General features: G+C 55.1%; 1 protein-coding gene and 2 non-coding genes across 3 annotated transcripts in view; 1 reads left to right on the top strand and 2 right to left on the bottom strand.

Moving 5' to 3' along the window:
- The window catches only part of LOC120375373 (zinc finger protein 850-like), a 477,476-nt gene that overhangs the window by 231,372 nt on the left and 223,437 nt on the right, over positions 1-22,667 (bottom strand). The window lies entirely within an intron of this gene.
- TRNAS-AGA lies at positions 11,351-11,432 on the top strand. Its single transcript has one exon. It is a non-coding gene; the product is annotated as a tRNA-Ser (tRNA).
- Positions 19,909-19,981, bottom strand: TRNAR-CCU. Its single transcript has one exon. It is a non-coding gene; the product is annotated as a tRNA-Arg (tRNA).

Genomic DNA, 22,667 nt, shown 5'->3' with positions numbered 1-22,667 from the left:
AAAAGGCAATGAGCTGTTGCTGTGTAGCAATGCAGTCCCATGTCTGCCGGAATCCAGGAGACGACGGTGACAGTGAGCTGAGCGGGTTCCCTGCTTGCAGTGGTATGGCGTCTGCTCAGGTAACCCAGGAAAAAGGTGTGAAATGATTGTCTGCTGTTGCTTTCATGGAGGAAGGGAGGGAGGAGAGAGAGGGGATCTGAGGACAGGTACCCAGAATCACCCATGACACTGTTTTTGCCTCATCAGGCATTGGGATATCAACCCAGAATCCCAATGGATGGGGGAGACTGCAGGAACTGTGGGGTAGCTACCCACAGCTACCCAAATTGCAATGCTCTGGAAGTCGATGCTCGCCTCCGTACTATGGATGCAGTCCACTGACTTAATGCTCTTAGAGCACTTTGTGTTGGGACACACACAATCAACTGTATAAAAACAATTTCTAAAAAACCAACTTGTATAAATGTGACCTAATTTCATAGTGTAGATAGACCCCAAGACACTTGATCACAGCCTTGGATAGGCTAAGAGACTACTTACACTTTGGACTGGTCTACACTGGGGAGGAGGGGTGTCAATGTAAGATACACAACTTCAGCTACAGGAATAGTGTAGCTGAAGTTGATATACCTTATTTTGAATTATCTCCTGTTCTCACAGCACAGGATTGACAGCTGTGGCTCCCCCATCCACTCCACTTCCACCTCTTACCCTAGTAAAGTTTCAGAGTCAACAAAAGCACATTTGGGGATTGATTTATTACATCCAGACAAAACACAACAAACCAAAGCCCAAACAATCAATTGTCACCCACCAACCGAGTGGATAGTGTGAATATACCCTTTGATCAAGGGTCAACTGAAACATAGTTGGGCATTGATTTATTACATCCAAACAAAAGACAACAAATCAAAACCCAATAGACCAATTATTACCACCCCCAAGTCAGTGGGACTATACCCTTTGATCTGAGCTCTAAAGAGCCAAGCATCAATTCTGACACCCTTGGATGTTACACAACCCCTCTGCCCCCACCGCTTTCTACCTCGCCATGACGAGCTCCCAGACACGCACCAAACACCATTCACATGACTTTGAGAACTAGGTAACTCTAAGTGAGGATCACTTCACAGAAATGACGCCAATGGAGAACTTCAAAGCAAGAACTATTAAGGCACAATTCTGTTCAAAGCCAGAGAAGTCTTTCAGCCTCCTTCCTCTTGCTGGTTTCTCTCCTTCCTTCTGTTCAATGACAGTTCCCTGTACACTCCTAGTTTGCACAAACCCACCCACTGACCTGTGACTAACAATCTCTCACTGCTAACTCTTATAGGAAAACAGGCCAAAGAAAGTGTATGCAAGCGCTATACACAGCCCCGGTGCTCTTTTCGGTTCCTTCCACAGAACTTTCACTCCATAGCAGTCCAGTTCCTTGCTGTTGCTTGTCTAACCGCTGCATGCATGTGCTATACCGTACCCTGAGCTGATTCCCGACTTTTGTGTTCAAAACAGCTTTGCCTGTCCATGTCTCTATGGATCAGCAGCACCTTTTTTCCTCTCTAAACCACCTCTTTCCACCCTCCCCCTTCCACACTTCACACTCACCTCATCACAAACTCACCCACGGCCCCTTTGGCTTCTCAAGCGCCGTCGAAGGAGAATGCAAGGCATGTGGTGGGCAGGCCAGGGATTTCTTTGTCCCCCCTGCAAAAGGGGTCACCCTCCCCATCAGGAATCGAACCCCAGTCTCCCACGTGACAGGCGGGGATACTCACCACTATACTAACGAGGAAAGGGGCACGTGGAGTGGCCCCCGCTCCCACAGACCAGCTATGGTCAGCGTACACCTACACCGTCGCATGGGCCCCAGCAGGCAACAGCACCCCTGGCCCTCTTCTGCTTCCCAAAGGCTTTGGCCGCAGCAACAGCCCTGGGAAAAGCCCTGGCCCTCCTCACCTGCCCTTGCCCAGCACGACGTCTTTTCGGGTCTACACAGCTCCTCACACAACACCCGCCTGGGACCTTGCCCTCCCCTACCAGCATGGGCGGCAGGTTATATCTGTGTGCGGTGCCCGGGCTCCAGGAATATTCAGGGCTGGGGGCCCTGCTCCAGCAATAGTTGGAGCTGGGTCTCTCCCCCGTCCCTGCCTGGATTGGCCCCCGGCCCCCACGGGCCTCCCCACCCCCGCCACAGCGACCCTGCCTGGAGCAGGTCTCAGCCCCCGCCTGCCACCCGCCCGCCGCGTCGCGTCCCTGCCTGGCAGAAAGCAGCCGCGCTCTCCCCAGCATGCTCTGTGCTGCCGGAGGGCTCCCGGCAGAACTGCTGTCTGCTGCCGCAGGGTCCTAGTGCCTGCCAATCACTAATGGCAAGGCAGGCTGCCCTTACCCTGCCCTCGCCCTGAGCCTCCCCAATGCTCCAAACCCCTCATCCCCCGCCGGAGCCCTCATCCCCTCACCTGATCCTCCTCCCCAGCCAGAGCCCTCATCCCCGCACCCTGATCCTCCTCCCCAGCCAGAGCCCTCATCCCCCGCACCTAATCCTCAGCCCCAGCCCTGAGCGCCCCACATCATAAACCCCTCATCCCCTGCACCTAATCCTCTGCCCCAGCCCTGAGCCCCCAGCATGAACCTCTCATCCCCGCACCCTGATCCTCCTCCCCAGCCAGAGCCCTCATCCCCCGCACCTAATCCTCAGCCCCAGTCCTGAGCCCCCCCCGCAGCATGAACCCCTCATCCACAGCCCAACCCTCTTCCCTAGCCCTGAGCCCCCTCCTGCATCATGACCCCCTCATCCTCAGCCCCACAGCCCTCACCCTGCACTCCCGCCACTCCCCCAACACCCGCCCCGAGCATGCACCACCTCCCCTTCCTACTCCCCACCCCAGACCAGAGCCTGCACCCAAACTCCGTCCCAAGGCCTGCACCCCTCACCCCCTCCTGCACACCCACCCCCTGCCCCACCCCGGAGCCTGCACCCAGCACCCAAACTCCCTCCCAAAGCCTGCACCCTGCACCTCTCCTGCACCCTAATCCCCAGCCCAGGATCTGCACCCCAGACCTCCCCCGCCGAGCCCCCTCCCAGAGCCTTAGGCAGGTGGGGGCGGAGTTTGGGGGGCAGAGTTGGGGGGCGGGGTCTGGGCACCAGCAAAATTTGTACAAACTTGCCCCCCTTGCCTACCAGCGCAGCCGCGCCTTGGTTCCTCTCAAAACCGCCTCTTGCCACCCTCCCCCTTCCACACTTCACACTCACCTCATCACAAACTCACCCACGGCCCCTTTGGCTTCTCAAGTGCCTCTGGAGGGACGCAGCTTCCCAGGCACACAGATCCTTCCCTTCAACGCGCACTGGACGGACATTCCCAACACAGCCCTTTCCAGGAGGGAATGCGCTGCTTCTGGACCCTGGCGCCCAGCAAGAAGTCCTGGTACTCTTTTTCTGACCGATGGACCCCACTGACTTGCCTTTACCAAGCAGAAACTAAGGACCGGCTGAAGAAACTGTTGAAAACGGGACCGGGGTGGGGGGGGGTAATAGGCTCCTATATAAGAAAAAGTCCTCCCAGACCGGCCTGTCCCTTTAAACATGGGACATCTGGTCACCCTGGAGCAGCCCCGCACTCCTGCTCCCCGGTTGGTGCGTTTGTAACCCGGGGCTGAAACCGACGCGAGAAAGGGAAGTGAGCGAGTTCGGAGCTCTCCGGCGCCACCTGCTGGGAGCAGAGGGCAATGACTGAGTGACGTCCTGGCTAATTTAAATATCACCTGGTTCTCTGCCGGGTGGCTCCACTGGAGAGCTGGGGCGTGGCCTGAGCGTGGCAGCACCTTATTTGCATATATTAAAAGCGGCAGTTTGGGGCCATTGGGGTAAAATAGGAGTAAGTTTTGGGGTTGGGCCCCACATGTTTAGTGCAGGCTGTGGGGAGCCGGGCTGAGCGGAGCCTGCCCCGATGGGGTGTGTGGTCACCCTGAGCTGGGAGCGTGTTGCCAGACATGGGGAAGGGGCTGCGGGGTGGTGGGGGGATTGGGGGGAGCAGAAAGTGTTTTCCCCGGTTTCTGGGCGGGGTTCTCGTTAACTAAAGAAGAGCAGCGGTGGGGGAGGGGAATTGCGACTCTGCGTTGGGGGTGGCTGTGGGGCACGACACGAGCCCCCCGGCGCTGGGTGCTGCTGTGGGGCATCGGACTGGGGGGGGGGCGGGGCTGTCTGGGTGCTTGAGATGAGGGGCGGTTCCTGGTTGGCTGGTGCCGGGCTGCCTATTGTTTTCTGACAGCTGATCTCCCATTGGCCCTAGCCCGGGGCGGGTCTCTGAAAGCTGGTCTCCCATTGGGCCCTCCCCAACTGACGTTTCTGACAGGCTCATCTCCCATTGGTGACGTTGTCTGACAGCGATGCGGGGCGGAGCCGCCAGGGCCTTGTGCGCTCAGAGCTCAGCGCCGCCCGCGAGAAGCGGCGCGAGGCCGCGCGGGGCGGGTCCCGCTGCCGGGCGGAGGGACCGAGACCGCAGCCGCGGCGCCGCCTCCCGCCCGGCGAGAAGCCGCAGCACCGGGGGGGGGGGTCACAGGGCGCGAGGCGCTTCCGCGCGCGGCTGTTTCCTGCCGGTCGCGGGGTGACGGGTCCTGCCCGGGGCGGCCGCGGGGTCCCGATGGCAGCGGGGGGCTCTGGCGTCCGCCCGCCCGCGGCGGCTGGGAGCTGCGGGGCCCCCTGCACTGGCCGGGGGCTGCGGCTCCTCCTCACCCCCCCCCCCCGGTGACTGGGAGCTCCGGGCTCTGCCTGCGGTGTCTGAGCGCCGGGGGCTCCTCTCCTGCCCGGGGCGGCCGGGAGCTCCCGGGGCTGCGGCGCTGCAGGGTCTGTGAGCAACGACGTGGGGCTGCGGGGCCCTCCCGCCATCAAGGCCTGTTGGGAAACCCTGGGTCCATCCGCAGTGGCTGGGAGCTCTGGGGTCCGCTCGTAGGAGCTGCAGGGTCCATACCCAGTGGGGTGGGGCTGGGGGCTCCCCGCCACCCTTGGCTGGTGGGAGCTCCTGGGTCTGCCTGTGGGTGCTGGGGGGCGATGTGGGGTTTGGGGTGGCGGAGGGGGCTCCAGGCTGCAGGGTGGGGCCGAGGGATTCAGAGTGCAGGAGGGGGCTGTGGGTTGAGGCAGGGGGTTGGGGTCCAGGACGGGGTGATGGCTCTGGGGTGGGGGCAGGGATGATGGGTTCCAGGTGTGGGAGGAAGCTCTGGGCTGGGGCAGGAGGTTGAAGTGCAGAGGGGTGAGGGCTCTGGGGTGCAAGAGGGGGCTCTGGGAGTGGGGGGGTTCAGGGCTGGGGCCGGGGGGGGGGGTGCAGACTTACCTCGGGCGGCTCCTGGTCAGCGGTGCAGCGGGGGGGACCTACTGGCCACTTCCAGGGCACAGTGCGGTGCCCTAGGACACGTAGGGACCAGCCTGCCTGAGCCCCGCAGCATGGCTGACCGGACTTATAACGCAGTCACCCGACTGGGAGCTCCAGGGTCCCCCTGTCACATGTGGTACCTGGGAGCTCTGGGATCCCCCCACAGTAGCTGGGAGCTGTGGGGTCCATCCGTGGTGGCATGGGCCTGTGGGAGCCCCTTCCGACACTGGTGGCTAATAGCTGTGGGGCCCCCACCGGCCGACAGCTCCAGTCTTGCTGCCCCAGGGCTGAGGCGGAAAATGTCACTGAGATCTCTGACAGTCACAGATTCTGTGACCCCCTTTATATAATCTGAGCCTTAATCGTTGTTGACTGTCTCTCTCAATCTAGTGGTCTGCTCTAGCGCAGATGGGACAGGGAAGACAGACGCTCACCCCCCAGCACAGGTTTGGGCAGAAATGGCTCTTGGGCTATTTGCTGTGCATGCAGAGGACTTGTCCAGGCCGTTGGAGCAGCTCAGCCAGATGAGGAGCTGGAAGAAGGAGACCTGAGCAGCCTGGACATCCCACTTTTTCTCCACAGCCACTGCCTGTCAGCAGGATTCCTCCTTCTCCTCAGTGAGACCAAATCTAAGCACCTAGATAGCTGGTCTGTCTGCTGCACCCCAATCCCTCATGCCTGAGCCTCCCTGCCAAAGTCCTGCACCTGGCTCCAGAGAATTGTCTCACATCTCGCTGGGAACTCGACTTCTTGTGCCCAGAGAGTCTTGGCCCCCCTCAGTAGAGGACCTGAGAAACACAGTGTCTGCCTTTTACAAAGAAGTACTTGGAAAGGTTTTGTTCCTGTGACCACATGGCCTAATGGGTAAGTTGTCTGACTTTGGATCAGACGATTGAGGGTTCAAGTCCCTTCGTGGTTGTGTTTGTCCAGTTTTACCTTTGTGCTGAAAGTCCTGCTCCCTTCAGGGCTAGAACCTCTTCTTGGCCGCTCAGGCCAATGCTCTGGCTTCAGCTAGAGCCCCGGGAAGGAGTTGGGGGTTGGGTGTCACAAAGGCTGGGGCATGAGCCCCAGGTGCTTCCAGTCTTGCCTTTGCCCTTCCTGACTTGCCAAAGAAAATGGGCGGCTGCCCGGGCTAGAGTGTGGAGCAGTTTCCCTCTTCCAAGTGTGCGCCTGTCCCTGTGCTGGAGGGTACTTGCTAAATAGCACCTTGGGAGCCTGGGTGTTTCTCTGCTTGTCGCCAGCTGGGGAAAAGCCTCTTGGGGTAAAATCTCCTGCCCCACTGCCAAAGTCAGCACCATGAGTGGGAACGGTAAGAGGCCCCACCAGGGGCGCTGGCCCTGCTTTCCTATCATCTTCTCATGTTGGCCACATCAGCAGCTGGCTGTGGGTGGTTTTCAGTGGGTGTTCGGCATGGCAGGGAGCAGGAGCAGCCTGGCTGGGTGTCTCTGTGGCTGTCTGCTGGCCACACATAGGCATGGTTCTCCCCTCCTCTTGCCCTACCCTTGGTTGCTCTGTGGCTTTTAAGCCTTCCCTTGGAGTTGTCAGCACCAGCCACCTCTGTCCTAGGTGCCCAGAGGAGGAGAGGTGCTGGGCTCCAGCCTGGGACTCTGCCTCCCTCCTGCCTTTCCTGACTATGAAACCTGGCCCTGACACTCCTTTCTTCAAGCGCCATGTGGGCAAGAGGAAAAGTGTGGTAGAAAGCACAAGGGCCAAACTTGTGGGCATCAGAAATCCCAAACACCCAGTCAAACCATAGCCACTTCTAGACCCCATTCCAACCAAAGACCTGGCTCCAGTGGGTATGAGTCACTCAGCACAAGGTTAACAATTCATTCTTAGACAGCTGGAGATAGGAAAGCACTTGGATCTCCAGGGATTTACCACAAGGTCCCACTGAGATTTGAACTCAGATTTCAGCATGCCAACCCTTACACCATGGGACCAGCTTGTGCTAGTTTCTCTGAACATTGGTGACCCTATCATAGAATACCAGGGTTGGAAGGGACCTCAGGAGGTATCTAGTCCAACCTCTGCTCAAAGCAGGGCCAATCCACAGACAGATTTTTATCCTAGATCCCTAAATGGCCCTCTTGAGGACTGAGCTCACAAACCTGGGTTTAGCCATCCAATACTCAAACCACTGAGCTCTCCCTCCCTCACAGGCCCAGCTTGTGTAAGGGACTGTTGGCCCTTTACTAAAACTGAGTGGGGTTTTTTGGTTGGCTAGTTCCCAGTCCCAATAGAAGGGGGAAGGGTCAATGGGAAATCAGGACCCTGAGACTGACAGGCCCCTGGGGCAATGGTCACCAACTGGTAGGGAACAAGTGAGAATTTGTTAATGAGTAAAATTCCTGGTGAAAATTGGCAAAGCTGTGGAGAGTTTGAAAAGTTCCAGTGAATTTACACATGAAGATACAAACAGAGAGACAACTAGAGAGAAAGAGAACATAACAGACTGCACAGGCCCACACAGACATAAACAAAAACCAAACCCACACAGCACACAGAGCCATATACACCTAAGGGAAAGCCACACAAAACATAGAACAAATCCACACCAAAAAATACAGCAAAAGCCCACAACAAGAAAGCACAAAAACCACATACCAAAAGAATACTTAGCAAAAAACAATCTGCATGCAAAAGTCACACACACACACACACACAAAACTATGCATGGCATCCACAAAAATCACACAGGACCCACATGCACATTAACACGACAGACAACAAAAACCCAACATACAGAAAGCCAGGCAGGGTTTGAGTCTCACAGCGAAGAGGGTGAGCACATAGGTGGTTTGGGGAGCAAAGACTGAGGGGGAGTCGGGGGCAGTGCTCTGGGCTCTGCTCGGCCCCTCCTGACACAGGCGGCTGGTGAAGAGCAGAGCCTGGTAGATCTGTGGAATCTGCCCTGCTCTCTGTAAAGCAAGGGGACCTCGGTGTCTTCTGAACTGCAATTGTATTTTCTGCAGGGCAAAATGATTGGCAGAAGCCATTTGCTTAAAGGAAACTAGTGCTGTAGGTGAGGTTTGAACTCACAACCTCAGCATGACTTGACTCAGCACTGCTCTGGAAGTACTGGACACTAACCCATTGCACTATTGGACTCTGTTTTCAGGAGCTTGTCTCCATGTTTTATGGATGGATTAGCGGAGTGTGTGGGGGGTTGCATTAGCTAAAACAAATCCATATTAAAGGCTGCATGATGGCAGCAGCAGAGGTGGGGAGCCTCCTTCCATGTGCTAGAGCTGGTTCCCCCTTCCATTTCTGAGGGGAAGGTTGGTGCTGGAATGTCTCATGGGTGAGATTAACGGGACTCTTGGGAAGGGAGGGGAAGTCTTTTCTATCCCTGCCTAGCTCCATTGGTCTCCTGTGGCCCTTTCGGCTCTCTGCTCCCCTGTTGGGGAGATGCAGAGACAAGCCCCCATCTGGGTGAGTCACCGAGAGGCTGTGTCCCATGGCGTGTGTGGGGGAGAGGGGTAGGGGTGGGATGGGGCTCAAGGGGAGAAGGTTGTGTGTGACAGTGTGTGGGGGAGAGGGAGGGTGTGTTCCTTAGGATAGAAATACTGGAAAACACAGGGCCAGTGACAGTGAAGCCCCATGTCTGAGTGTTATGACCCTGTGTGGTGCTGCCGTTCACCTTCCCCTCCTATGGTCTCAGCTTTCATTGAATCCAGCATTTTTTCACCTGTCATCACCACAGAGGTGTCCCACATGCCTTAGCTACCGAGTGTCCCTCTTAGAGACGCCGAGGACTGGAACTGATTTCAGCTGCTGGACAGCTCTGCTAGGTCTTTATTCATTTGCACAGGAAAATGCTGAGTGTTTAAATTCATTTCAAGCCCCACCCACCCCAATTCAGCGAACTCCTGAACATACTGGAGATGGGTCTGGAAATTGATTTTCATTTGAAAAAGTTTTTAAAGGGAATAACTTGGATTGGAACTACAAACCTATTATCCTAGAAGGAAACATTCACCCACTGACCTACACTCACAACAGAGAGTGTCAGGGATAGCCTAGAGCAGGAACAGTTTTTAACCTGGGGGTTAGTAAACTTTATCTCTGTACAAACACCACAGCTTACAAACTCCCCACCCCCGCTCTGTGTCACCAGAGCACAACAACAACTCTCCTTGGGGCACACACAGCTCCCCAGCTCCCTGCCCGTCAGTCTCTCCAGCATTGCTCCAATCCCTTAAAGCAGGGTCTCAACCTCAATTTACCTTAGCGCCAGTGCCAGTCCTTCAGTCCTCTCAGTGGGCCAATAATGTCACTCATACCACCCAGACCCTGCCCCCCAAAACTCTTCCCCTCACCTGCCTAAGGCTCTGGGAGGGAGTTTGGGTGGGGGGAGGAGATCTAGGGTGCAGGCCCTGGGCTGGGGCTGGGGATTGGGTGCAGGGTCTGGGCTGGGGATTGGGGTGCAGGGTCTGGGAGAGAGTTTGGGGGGAGGAAGGGGTATGTGAGGAGGGGGTGGCGGTGCAGGCTCAGGAAGGGGGTTTGGAGTGTGGCGCTGACCTGGGGCTCCAAGGCGGGGCGGGCTGGGGGGCCTCCGCATGCTGCTGCCCCCAGACACCGCCGCCACAGTGTCCCATTGGCTGCAGGGGCTCGGGGCGGGGGCAGCACGCAGAGGCACAGCCCCACCCTGCCCTGCCATGGGGAGGGGCCAGCAGCCTCTGGAGCGAGCAGACAGATGCTGCTCAGCTCTGCTGCACTGCCGGGGCCCCTGGGGGGGGGAAGCACCTGGGGGCAGCAGGTGGGGCCAAGTGAGTGACCTGGTCCCAAAACTGCTGGAGCCCCACGGGCGAGACCTGGGAACCAGGGCTGCCAGCCAGGCAAACACCTTTAAGAGGAGGCGACCCTCTGCCTGTCAAAACCTGATCTTCCTCCTTCAGTTCAGTGACAGCCTGAATTGTTCCTTATCCCGGCAGAGCCAGAGGATTGAAAGCAGCAACATCAAACCCCTGTGTAGCTCGCAGGAATGGACATAAACACTCCCTGGTATCTGAGGAGATGTTCAGCTATGCCCTTGGTCAACTACAAGTCTACAGAGAAAGGAGGTGGCGCCAGATATAAAGAGTGAAACACGACACATCATAGTTATGCCCATGGTGGCTGCAAAATCTTTTGATGTACTTCTTCTTATCAGCAGTGTATTGTTTTCTCTGGAGCCTAGGCCTTGACCAAGAAATTTGTACCTTGATAAAATAATCGACTGCCCCTGGTGAAGACGATGGACTTGACACCCACTGGGGTGTCCCTACACAGGTACAAGTACTAACAACAGTGGCTGCCTTTTAGCCATAGATTTTAATCAGGGCAATAAATACAAACCTCTGTTAAATCATTTCTCAGCCTGAGTCCTTCACCCACATTCCCTAGAGCATTGGGCCACCATGTGGACGTTTCATTTCCCGCCTCAATTTCACACAGACACAATTTCCTTTGCACAGAGCCATGAACAGCAAAACCTCCCTGTGTCTCTGGTCTGAGCCAGGGCATTCGATTCCAGTGAACCCTTCTCTCCTGCAAATGGCGATGGTCAGACAGAGGGGTCGTGGCACCTGCATCCCTGCAGGGAGATATTGGCTCGGCTCTTTCTTTCTGCTGCTGTTGTTAGTCCAGGAAACATCAAGGGTGGAATGCAAGGCTGAGTTCACGCACCAGCCCTCAGTGCCCCAGAGAAATCCTGCCCCCTGCTATTGGAACGATGTGCTGGAGATTTGACTAGGAAAGGGACTGTCTGAATTGTCAGAGTGGGGAATGAACAACAATCTACAGCAATGTCGTTCACACAAACACACTCTAATCATGCTCCAACCGGAAGGGAAATGGGCAGGAATTCTCGCTGTTCAGCCAAGGACACTTACACTGATGTGTAGTCATGAGTGTGCTGGAGAAGCTGGTCTGAGCAAACAATTTGAAGTGACAATTCAGTGAGAACAGAATCATTATGTAGCAAAATAAGTGCATGTTAAGTAGTTGTGGCCGAGTGGTTAAGGCGATGGACTAGAAATCCATTGGGGTCTCCCTACGCAGGTTCGAATCCTGCCAACTACGCAAGCACTGTGCTGTTGTTGTTATTATTGTAGTCTTAGTACCTGAGCATCACAAGTGCGAACTGGAGCCAGATCTAGTTTCACTCTGTCTAAACTTAAAATCCTGCTGTGGCACTGCTATAGCACTTTGGAGTAAACAGTGACTGGACGGTTTTCCCCATCCCTGTAATAGCTACATGGACAGAACAATTCTTCCTTTTCTTTAGCACTATCTAACCCGGGCTTAGGTCACCTTAACTATATGGGTTTGTGGGGGGGGGTCACACCCTGGGAGACATCGCTTTGCCAGTTCAGTGCCCAGCGTACACCAGCCCTTAGATCCCTCTGGGTATTTCAATGCAGGCACTGACCTGTGAGAGGAAAACATCAGCTCACAAACACAGAGACTGAATTTCCCACATTTAATCTCGCTGCACTTTCCAGAAAGTCACAAAATTCAATTCATTCTTGCTAGGACAGAGAAAAAATAAGTGATACTAAGTTTTTGGCTTGGGTAAATAAAATTAAGTGTTTAATTAATATAGTAAAAATCTCTACTGATTCCTCTAACTAACACCATAGCGTGAAATAGGAACAGAGACAAATCTTGTCAGTGACGACTAATTTCACAAATGATCTTCCCATTATTAATCTCCACATTGCCCCTATTGGAGGTCTGGGCATCTCCAGTGTCATTGCTCTGCGTTCACCTTCCCCTAGAATTGTTCTCGGACATTCGACTTCCTCTGCGGCATGGGGCTCAGGTCACTTGCTGGAGGATTCCCTGCACCTTGAGGTCTTTAAGCCACAATTTGAGGACTTCAATAACTCAGACATAAGTTAGGGGATTGTTACAGGAGTGGGTGGGTGAGATTCTGTGGCCTGCATTGTGCAGGAGGTCAGACTAGATGATCATAATGGTCCCTTCTGACCTTAAGTCTATGAATCTATGAATCCAGTCCCAAATTTGGAAAACTGTGCAGTTCAGAATGAGAATAGTGACCCCGTCTCCTTCCTGCACCTGCTCTACATTGCTCCACAGCAGCTTCTCTACCTGCAGAGTCACCCCAGCACGGCAGTGCAGCCGCCCAGGGTTCAGCAGGGGCCCCTGGCAAGGACAGTGGGTGCAGCTAACAGCCCAGTGTGCCTGGCAGTGAGGCAGCTGTAAAAAAGCAACACCCCCTCCCAGAAGTACAGAGACTGAATTCCCCAACTTTAACATCATGACCCCCTGTGGAAAGCCACACGTGTCAGTTGTATTTTCACAGGGAGATGCAAAAATCAAGTGACACCAATTTTTAAGTTGAGTAAATAAAGTTGAGGAGATAGTTATTAACCTCACAAAAATATACTAAAGATCCCTCAAGATAACACCTGAAGGTGAAATATGAACAGAGACAAACCTTGTCATGGGGATTGGAACTTATTTCAGCTGATGGCCAGCTTTGCTAGGTTTTTGTGCATTTGGACAGCAAAATGTTGAGTGTTTACATTAATATCAAGCACTCCTGTATAGAGGAGCCCCTGAACATAATGGAGAATGGAAATGAAAATATTTTCCTTTTTTTTAAAAAAAGAAAGAGGGTTATAAGAGAACACTGGGGTTTGAACTGAGAACTATTTGAACTGCAGTTAAGCACTCTACCACTGAGCAATATCCCCATGACACTAAGGGATGGTCTACACTAAGAAGCGGGGTCGAATTAGGGTACGCAAGTTCAGCTACATGAATAGCGTAGCTGAATTCGAAGTACCCTAGTTCGAACTACTCACCCGTCCAGACGCCGCGGAATCGAAGTCCGCGGCTCCAAGGTCGACTCCGCCACCGCCGTTTGCAGTGGTGGAGTACCGGAGTCGACCGCGGCGCTTCCGGAGTTCGAACTATCGCGTCCAGATTAGACGCGATAGTTCGAACTCCGAGAAGTCGAACTCACCGCGTCGACCCGGCTGGTAAGTGTAGACTAGCCCTAAGAGTGTGGAATTGTGATGTCCAGGACTTTGAAGGACAGACCCTGCTTCATTGAGCTCCTTTGCCATTCCCAGACCACAGGTGGTTTTAAAAATGGGGTTTGATTAAACTTCTTAAATATGGCAAACACCACAGCTTGCACACCCACCGATATAGCTTCTCCCACTGACATAGCTGCCACCTCTTGGGAAGTGGATTAACTGCACCCACAGGAAAACTCTCTCCCATCAGCATAGAGCAGTGGTTCTCAAACTGAGAGTCAGGACCCCAAAGTGGGTCATAACCCTGTTTAATGGGGTCGCCAGGGCTGGAATTAGACTTGTTGGTGCCTGGGGCTGAAACCAAAGTCTGAGCCCCACCACCCAGGGCTGAATCCCTCAAGCTCTGGTTTTGCCCTCCCTAACTGGGGCAGGGCTCAGGCTTTGTCTCCTCTGCCTGTGCTCAGTGTAGAGGGCTTGGTGCGTCTTTCTAGTGTACTGTAGTAAGTTTTTTGTTTTTTTTTTTTTTTTTTTTGCAAAAAGGGGTTGTAGTGAAAGGAAGTTTGAGGAACCCTGGCATAGAGCCTCTGAATATGTCTAGACTTGGCTCCCTGTGGCAGATCAGACACTGAAAGTACAGCCATGGAGACACCACACACCAGCCTTGCCTAGCAGGCAAAAATCAAACCTCCACAGAAAGATGCCTATTGCTTTCTAACCCATCTACCGAAGCCACAGCCACTTAACAAAGGGGCTTTTCTTCACTATGGTTCTGGTCTCACTGAAGGGTTATTTCCAATAGTTTGCTCAGACCAGCATTAGGGGAAATGGTGCCCTGGGCAAAGCTTGTACTTTGGCACTTCCCCATTGCCCCTGGACGATCCCCACTCCCCCTTTACCGCTAGCCCCTGCATTCCCAGCCCTTGCACCTCCTTCACCCCTAACTCCTGCCCCTCCTGTACCCCCTTTGCCCTTAACTCCCTGTGCCACCAGCCATTGCACCTCTCCTGCAGCCCCTTCACATGGCTCCAGTGCTGGGGACCCCACACTTGTTCTCCCTTTCCCTGGGCTTTGGCATCACTAGCCCCTGCTTAGCGAGTAGGGTTCAGTGGTCCCCAAAAAATGGGGCATGACTCCTAGGGGGACACAGAGGAACATTCATGGAGTCAATGAAATCAATTGAGTTTCTTCAGTCTCTCGCAGCAGACATTTTCCTTGTTTTTAAAGGCAAAAATCCTGATCTTTCCAACGGGAGCTGCTGCTTCAGTGTTCAGTTTGGGGAGGGATTTGGCTGCACTCAGAGATCTGCCCGCGGGTTACAATCTGCGATCCGAAGGGTCGAACGCAAACAGCGTTTAGATGGGACCATTAGTGCCGCCCCCGTGTGGCCAAAGATTAGAACTGACGAGCAGAGTTTACAGCTGGAGCCTGGGACGCTCCTGAACAAACTGGGCACAAAGCCTCTCGCGTGGGATCCTCGCTGTGCAGCAGGAGGCGGAGGGAAGCTGATTGTCAGGGCTCAGGGCAGCTCCCTGCCAGGCTGAGCCGGTGTCTGTGCTAAGCTCGGCATCAATCAGGTGATTCTGGGCAGTTCGGGGTCCCGGGCTCCCACAGGGGTGAAGCAGGTCACCCTGGAGCAGGTTAAAGCTGCAGGGTGACAGTGGGGTTGCTGCCCCTGTGAACAGCTGCTGTAGCACCGCCTGGGCAGGACAGGGAGAGCCAGTTATACCCCCCCCCAAGCCTGTATCGGGGGATGGGAGCACTCACACCCTGGGGACCCACCCACCAGAGATCTACGGGGGGGAGAGTGGCACCCACACACCCAGGATGTTGTAGGGGGGGACAAGGGCATCCACACACCGGGATCCTCTGCAGAGGGACGGACACCCACACACCCAGGATTCTGTATGGGGGGCAGAGATACCCGGACACCTGGGCGGGGAAAGGGGGCACCGAAACATCCGGGATCTTACCTGGCAGGACAGCGGCGCCTGCAGCTCGACATGAGACGGGGGCGGGGGGTGCAGAAGCATTTCCCAGTTCCAGGCTGTCCCCATCTGGCCAAGGCACAGAGCTCACAAGCAGAGTTTAAAGTTCCAGCTGCCAGGCTATGAAACAAGCCGGGCTCCATGGCTGGTGCCTGTGATCCCAGCTCCTGGGGAGGCTGAGGCTGGCGGATTGCTTGAGCTCAGGAGTTCTGGGCTGCCGGAGGCTGTGCCGATCAGGTGTCCGCACTAAGTTCAGCATCAATATGGTGATCCCGGGGAAACTTGGGGTCTCCAGGTTGCCTAAGGAGGGGTGAACCGGCCCAGGTCAGAAACGGAGCAGGTCAAAACTCCTGTGCTGATCAGTAGTGGGATTGCACCTGTGAATAGCCCCTGCAGTGTAGCCTGGGCAAGAGAGTGAGACACAGTCTCTTTTTAGACACCCCTACCCCGCAGAGCCTGGAGTGGGGGATGGGAGCACCCACACGCTGGGGAATCTGACTTGCGGGTTAGAGACGCACCCAAGCAACACGGATCTTGAAAAGAGGAACAGCGACACCCACACACCACAGAGCCTGGATGGGGGCAGGGGAACCACACACGGGAGCTAGTTCATGGGGTGGGGGACACACCCATATGCTCCGTTGCACCATTCTTAATGAGAAGAACAGGGGCATCCGCACAACGGATCCTTAACGAGCTGGGGGACACCCACACACTCCACTATTAACCAGGAGGGACAGGGGCACCAGACACCCCCAGTAGCATGGAGAACCCCCACATCCACCGGATCCCTCATGGGGGGTAAGACAGAGGGGATTATAATGGGGCCCAGCGCACCCACGCACCAGGGATTGTTAAGGGTTGAAGGGACAGGGACACCCACACACACTGAGATCACGTCCTTGGAGGAACGCAAACCCTCCACAGAAGGACCTGGTCTGTTCCATGATGGCAGCCCAGCCTGGGTGAGTCAAAGTCTCTTTTTATACAGCCATGCCCCAGAGATCCTGACTAGGGGGAGAGAGACACCCACCCACCAGAGATCCTTAATGGTCTAGGGTGCACCCACACACCAGGGATTCTTATGGGTGGGAGGAATGGAGACAGCCAGACACACTGAGATCACTTCCTCCCAGGAGCCTGGGCCAGACAGGGAGACACAGTCCCCCTTTACAGATCTGCCAGACAACCTTCCTCCCACTCCCTCCACACAATGTTCTTATCTGGAGGTGAAGCCAGGGAAATCCCATGGAGGATTCTTATCTGGGGAACTGGGGGGACCCACTTACCACCAGAGATTCTTAAGGGCAGGAGGAACAGGGACTCCCACCTCTGCAGCATGGGGGTGGGTCGCCTGCTGGGATCATCTGGGCATATTTCACCTCGTCAGCTCCCTGCCATTGCCTTGGGGGCCCCTTGCTCGCTGCCTCTGGTACCCAGTTTAGCCTCCGTCCTGAGGGCTGAAACGCTTTGATCTGTCTAAGGTCTGTGGGATCAATACGTGTCATGGTGTAATTCTGTGTTATTCGGGGGTCAGACTAGCTGAGCTAATGGCCCCTTCTGCCCTTAAACGCCATGAAAACATTTCCCTGGTTTCTCCTTGCGCCTGACAGACACCACGGTGAGGGGCCCAATAGAAGATCCTGGACACAGCGCTCTGGCTCTTACTTTACTTGGGGACGTCAGCGCTTTCCTAGCAAAGCTGCTGCTAAAGTGCTGGATTTGGGGAACGGTTCGGCTCCGGTTCAGAGATCTGCCTGCGGGGTGTGAACCTGCCACGAGGAGTGGGAAACGCAACCAGCAACGGGAGGCATTGGCTGAGCTCCGGGCTGCCCCCGTGTGGCCAAAGCTTAGAACTGAGCAGCGGAGTTTAAAGCTGGCGCTGGGAGGGAGCTGAACACGCGGGGCACGAAGGCTCCTGCGTGTAATGCTTGTTGGGTGGGCAGCTGAGCGTAGCTGATTGCCGGAGTTCAGGGCTGCACCCCGGGGTGCTGAGCAGGTGTCTGTGCTCAGGTTGGCCTCGCTATGCTGGTTTCTGGGAAGTTTGGGGTCGCCAGTCCCCCTAGAGAGAGAGGAGCCTGCCCAGGAAAGGAGGCTTTCAAAACTCTGGTACCAATTGGCAGTGGGACTGCCCCTGTGAAGAGCCGCTGTAGCCCCGCCAGGGAGAGCCGGTCTCTCTTTATGCAGCCCCCCCCCCATTCCTCAGGATGAGGGTTGTGCTCAAAGATCTGTGCCCCGTGTTTTCACCTCCATGTAGAAGCGCACAGTGCAAATAACCCTCAGCGCATGAGCTCAGCTCCAGGCTCCACTTCCACCTGCTCAGAGCGCAGAGCTCCCAGGCTGAGCCTGAAGTTGGAAGCGGGAGACCTTGTTACCAGCCGGGCCCTGTGGCTGGTGCCTGTGATCCCAGCGCCTGGGGAGGCTGAGGCCGGCGGGTTGCTTGAGCTCAGGAGTTCTGGGCTGCAGGGGGCTGTGCCAATTGGGTGTCCGCACTAAGTTTGGCATCAATATGGTGATCCCGGGCAAGCTTGGGATCCCCAGGTTGCCTAAGGAGAGGTGAACCGGCACAGGTCAAAACTCCTGTGCTGATCAGTAGTGGGATGTAGTGCCAGAAATTGCTCCCTGTAGGACTTTGCTACCTGCAGCAGTTACTGAGACCTGAGGTTGTTCTTATTTGCTGACTTGTCCTAATTGGCTAAAACTTGACAGTGGTGGGGGATGGAAGCATAAAGGCTTCGTCCTCCAAGCGACCCTACCTGGTGTCCATCTGTATCTATTACCTCTTAACACAGGATTGTAAACAACAGAGTGAGGTCATTTAAACATCATTTATTTTGCAGCTTCATTTACTGTGCTAACAATGTAGCATCCTGACACCGATACTTCTGCCCACGTGCCCTGTGGGTTGGATTCATTTTAGTGGGACGCGGGACTTGTGGAGGATAATTTAAACTCTTAATTTCCTTATGGTTTCCCTGCAATATATTTTTCTGCTGGTGCAATTTCTGACCATTGCACGTCTATTGTATGTTTACAATAGCACAAGTAAGTCACACAAGTGACATAGTCTAGGGGCTTGGCTACACTTGCAAGTTAGAGCCCATTAAAGCAGCCCCGGGTGCCCTAACTCCTGAGGTGTCCACACTCGCAAGGCACATGGAGCACCTGGGCTCTGCAGGTGGAGCACTCTGGGTAATCCACCTCCATGAGAAGCATAAAGCTCGCTGAGCCCTGCTGAAATACCCGGGCATCAGTGTGGATGACGTGTTGCATCACTGCACTGTGTTTGGCCTCAGGAAATGTCCCATAATCCCCTGAAGTCAAGTGCCCACTCTGGTCATTGTTTTGAAATCGGCTGCAGGCATGCGGATATCCCCTTTCAAAGCTCCGTTTCTGACAGCCGGCTGCTTATCTGCTCCGGGACAAAGCAACCATTAGTGTGGAATGCTGCTGTTGTGAATGTGTGTGAGAGAGGGGGGTCTGCTGCTGTCCGAACACACAAGACAGCATGCTGACACACTCTCAGCCCCCCAACACACTGTCGCTCCCCCCACGTACACACAACACACTCCCTGTCACACTCCATCCCCATCCCCCATTTGAAAAGCACGTTGCAGCCACTTGCACACTGGGATAGCTACCACAGTGCACTGCTCTCTGTGGCATTGCCAGAGCTGCTAATGTGGCCACTCCAGTGCGCTTGCAGCTGTCAGTGTGAACACACGGCAGTGGTTTCCCTGATGTGGTTTAACTCCCAGCGCTCTACCTCTGCAAGTGTAGCCAATCCCTAAATTTCCCAAACCAACTGAACTCAGTAACTGCCCTCCACCACCACATGCAGGGAGTAGGGGCACCGTGGAGCACACGCCGCACTTACTGGCTCTGCCTTGTGCATGCTGGGGTGGCCACCTCCCCATTGATGAGACCTGGTCCCACCATCTCCGCGGAGCTCCAGTCTGCCCTGCTGCCATCCCTGTCTGTGTTGTCTTCTCTAGCAGTTGACTGGAAGGTGAGCACTGGCCGCATGCCATGTAGCCGTGTTGTCTCGAAGGGCGAAAGCAGGAGGAATGGTGCCTTCATAGCCCACCCAATATTCCCTAACATAGTTAAGGAAAATATTTCTCAATGAATTCTCAGTAAAAGATCAGTAGCAGCCAGTGTCCGCATCAGTCTACGAGCATTGGTATTTTCTTGAAATTTGTCAGACCAACCTATCTAACACCTAACACACATTTGAAGTTCTTCTTTTCACACTGTTGCTCATTCTCAGGTTCTGCTTTGTCTCCAGACAGATCCATTCTCTTTCAGGACGGCCTTGTTCTTTCTGTCTGTTTCACTCACTGAGGTGTCGGAGTAAACACTCCCCTTCCTTCTATTCTCAGACAAACACTAGTATTAAGTGTTTGCTACTGATGGGTCTAGAAAGCATTTGTCAAGTGGAAGATGCTGTTTCTCAGAGATTGCTCCCAAGATCCAGCACTTTGGGTTCAAATGTCTCCCAGTTTCCTTGGTGAAAATAACACCAAGGCTTTGTTGCAATATACAAGAAGGAAGGAGTTTTGTCACCCCAGATGGGACTTGAACCCACAATTTCTGGCTTAGGAAGCCAATGCCTTATCCATTAGGCCACTGGGGCCCTGGAAAGCAGTAAAAAGAAGGATGGAAATTCCATCTTAGGATTGCACATTCCTCACATTCACTCAGAAGCCAAATACCCCATTTAATGGCCTTACAGAAACGTCTGCATCCCCTGGCAGCGAGGCAACTGGGCAGGTGGCTGACAGAGCTGAGCACCACCTTTCTGCCAGCCATCGTTAGAGAAGAACCCCACCCTAGAGTCACCCCTCCCTCCTTCAGCACCTCCACGGCTGTGGCTCTGAGTGGCAGTAGGATGATTAGGGGGCGAATCCGGGGCTGGAAGGGGGGTAAGGTCGGCCTGTAAGGAGTAACCAGGTGGGGCTGACCCAGGGGGAGGCTGTGGGCTGCTGGTTGGTTGTTGGGATCCGAGCTCTAGTTCAAAGCTGCACAGTGACCTGACACCCAGGGATATAGGGCCGACATAGTGACCCCCTTACTGGCCTCGGTGAACCCCAAACCCTTGTTACTAAGGGCATTGAGGAGTCTCTGTCCCTTAATAACTTCTGGGAGCTCCCCAGCAGGCTGCGGGCGTCAGCCGCCTCCTGCCTCACAGGTTAGACTCTTGGTGCTGTGCCAGCTGCCCCCTCGCTTGCAGGCCCAGTGTAAGAAGAAGGAGGCCCGGTGCTGGCAGAAGAGGGTTTTGATTAATCGACCTCTGTGTGATGGGCACAGGACGCTTCCACTCAGTAGCATAGCTGGGGGGGAGCAGGGGGAGCAGCTAAGGGCGCCGGGTTCCTCCGGTGGGGGTGTGGAGCAGCCGTTCGTTTTCCTGTTCGCACTCCTCTGCGGTGTGAAAATCGGGGAGGGGAGGCAGAAGCCCCACTTCCCTCCCAAAATGACACCCAGTGGGGGAAGCCAGGACAACAGGGTGGGGCGGCAAGTGGTGGCCAGACTCTCACCGCCAGGGTCTAGTCTAGCTCAGGGTCCAGCTCAACCTCCTCCCCGCGCCACTGGCCCCCAGTCCCCTTCCACCACCAGGTCAACCCGGGCACTAGGGCAGGAATGGGGTGAGGCAGCAAGTCAAGCTGAGCAAGGCAGGCAAAAGCGAGTCTTGTCTTCATGGGCCACTCACAATGACATCCTTTTTGTGTGCAACTGCTGCAAAAACCTCCCAGACAGAGAAGTAACAGTGTTACCAGATTTGCCCCTTACTTTGGGGAATGCTCATTTATTCAGGTTACTTTTCTGGGGAAGGGTTTCTGTGATTCTGTCAATGTGCTGCTTGTGTCACTTTGTGTGTTCATTTGGAGCTCTACTCCTCCCTTCTACAAGTCCCCCCCCCCCCAATGGAGCTATCCTGCAGGACCTAGGTTCCCTAGGGCTGGGCCTAGTGGAGGTGGATAAACAGTAGATGGGATCTATCTCAGTGTTACTAAGGCTTTTGATACAGTCCCATAGGATATTCTCACAAGCAAACGAGGGAAATGCGGTCTAGATGCAATCAGTGTCATGTGGGTGCACAGCTGGTTGAAAGCCCAGACTCCAAGAGCCCGTCTCCATGTCTGGCTGTCCAACGGAGAGGGTGAACCTAGTGGGTCCGGCAGGGATCAGTCCGGGGTCCGGTACTAGTCAATATTTTCATTACTGATTTGGAAGATGGAGTGGAGAGCATGCTTCTAAAATTGGCAACTGACACCAAGCACTTTGGAGCACAGGATTGGAATTCAAAACACCCTTAACAAATTGGAGAATTGGTCTTCTTGAGCCAAACTCCATGGCTGGGCCCCTCTCTCTAGACTGGGCTGAAGTGAAACCCCAGAGCCAAACACTCCTCCTCCTGGGCCGTGCGCTCCACCCTTGAATGGTCAGATGCTGCTTAGCGCTGTCAGAGCAGCTCTGGCTGGGGGATTCTCCCAGCACTCTCCACTAGCGGGAAAGTACTAAATCCCCAGCAAAGGAACCCAGGAGTCCTAACTCCCAATCCCCTGGCCCAGTCACTCCAGCGGAGCACACTCCCTCTCAAAGGCAGGGGGAGCGGCCATGAGGGCTGCTTGTAATTGCCAGCTGTGGGAGGGAGTGTGCAGCAGTGGTTAGCGAAGGGGCCTAGAAAGAAGGACTGCTGGGTCCCACCCATCCTTCTGACACTTGGTGTGACCCTGAGCCACTAGCTTCCCCTCCCCAGGCCTGATTCTCATCAGTGGGGTTGGGGTCACAGTCCCGACAGCCCAGGGGGGTTGGGAGGCTCCAGGAAGGTGTGTAAAGTGCTGGGATGTCAGGATCCTGGAGGCGCTGTCACCCCTGCCCTAGGGCGGTGTTCTACACCCCCTGCTGCTGGCCAAGTTTCTCCTTTCCCTGGCAATGAGACAGACTCTTGTTTTCCCAGCCAGCCGATCGCCCAGTGCCATCACCCTGGCTGCTGGCTGGGCAGGGTAACTCCTCAGGTCACCACCCCCCTCTCCAGCCTGCCTTGGCTTGGAGAGTGAGGAGAAGGGCGAGGGACGACACTGAACATCCTCCATCCAGCGCTCCGTCACCAGAGCAAGTGAGTGGCATTAGGGCTCCTCGGTGGCGCCCCCTGTCTGTCTGGGGAGAGGCAGAAAGAGGGGGAGAGAATCTCTCCCAAAGGAGATTGGATTTGTAAACAGCCCCCACGAGCTCCTCACTCTCAGACCGGGGAGGGGCTTCTCCAGAGCCGTCTCCAGTGTGTTTGGCAAGGTCCCAGCAATGGGGCTCCCAGCCCTTCC

This window comes from Mauremys reevesii, linkage group 12, assembly GCF_016161935.1.
Source record: "Mauremys reevesii isolate NIE-2019 linkage group 12, ASM1616193v1, whole genome shotgun sequence".
In the NCBI taxonomy this organism is placed as follows: domain Eukaryota; kingdom Metazoa; phylum Chordata; order Testudines; family Geoemydidae; genus Mauremys; species Mauremys reevesii.
Note: the sequence above shows the minus strand (reverse complement) of the source record. Positions and strands in the feature narration are given on the sequence as shown.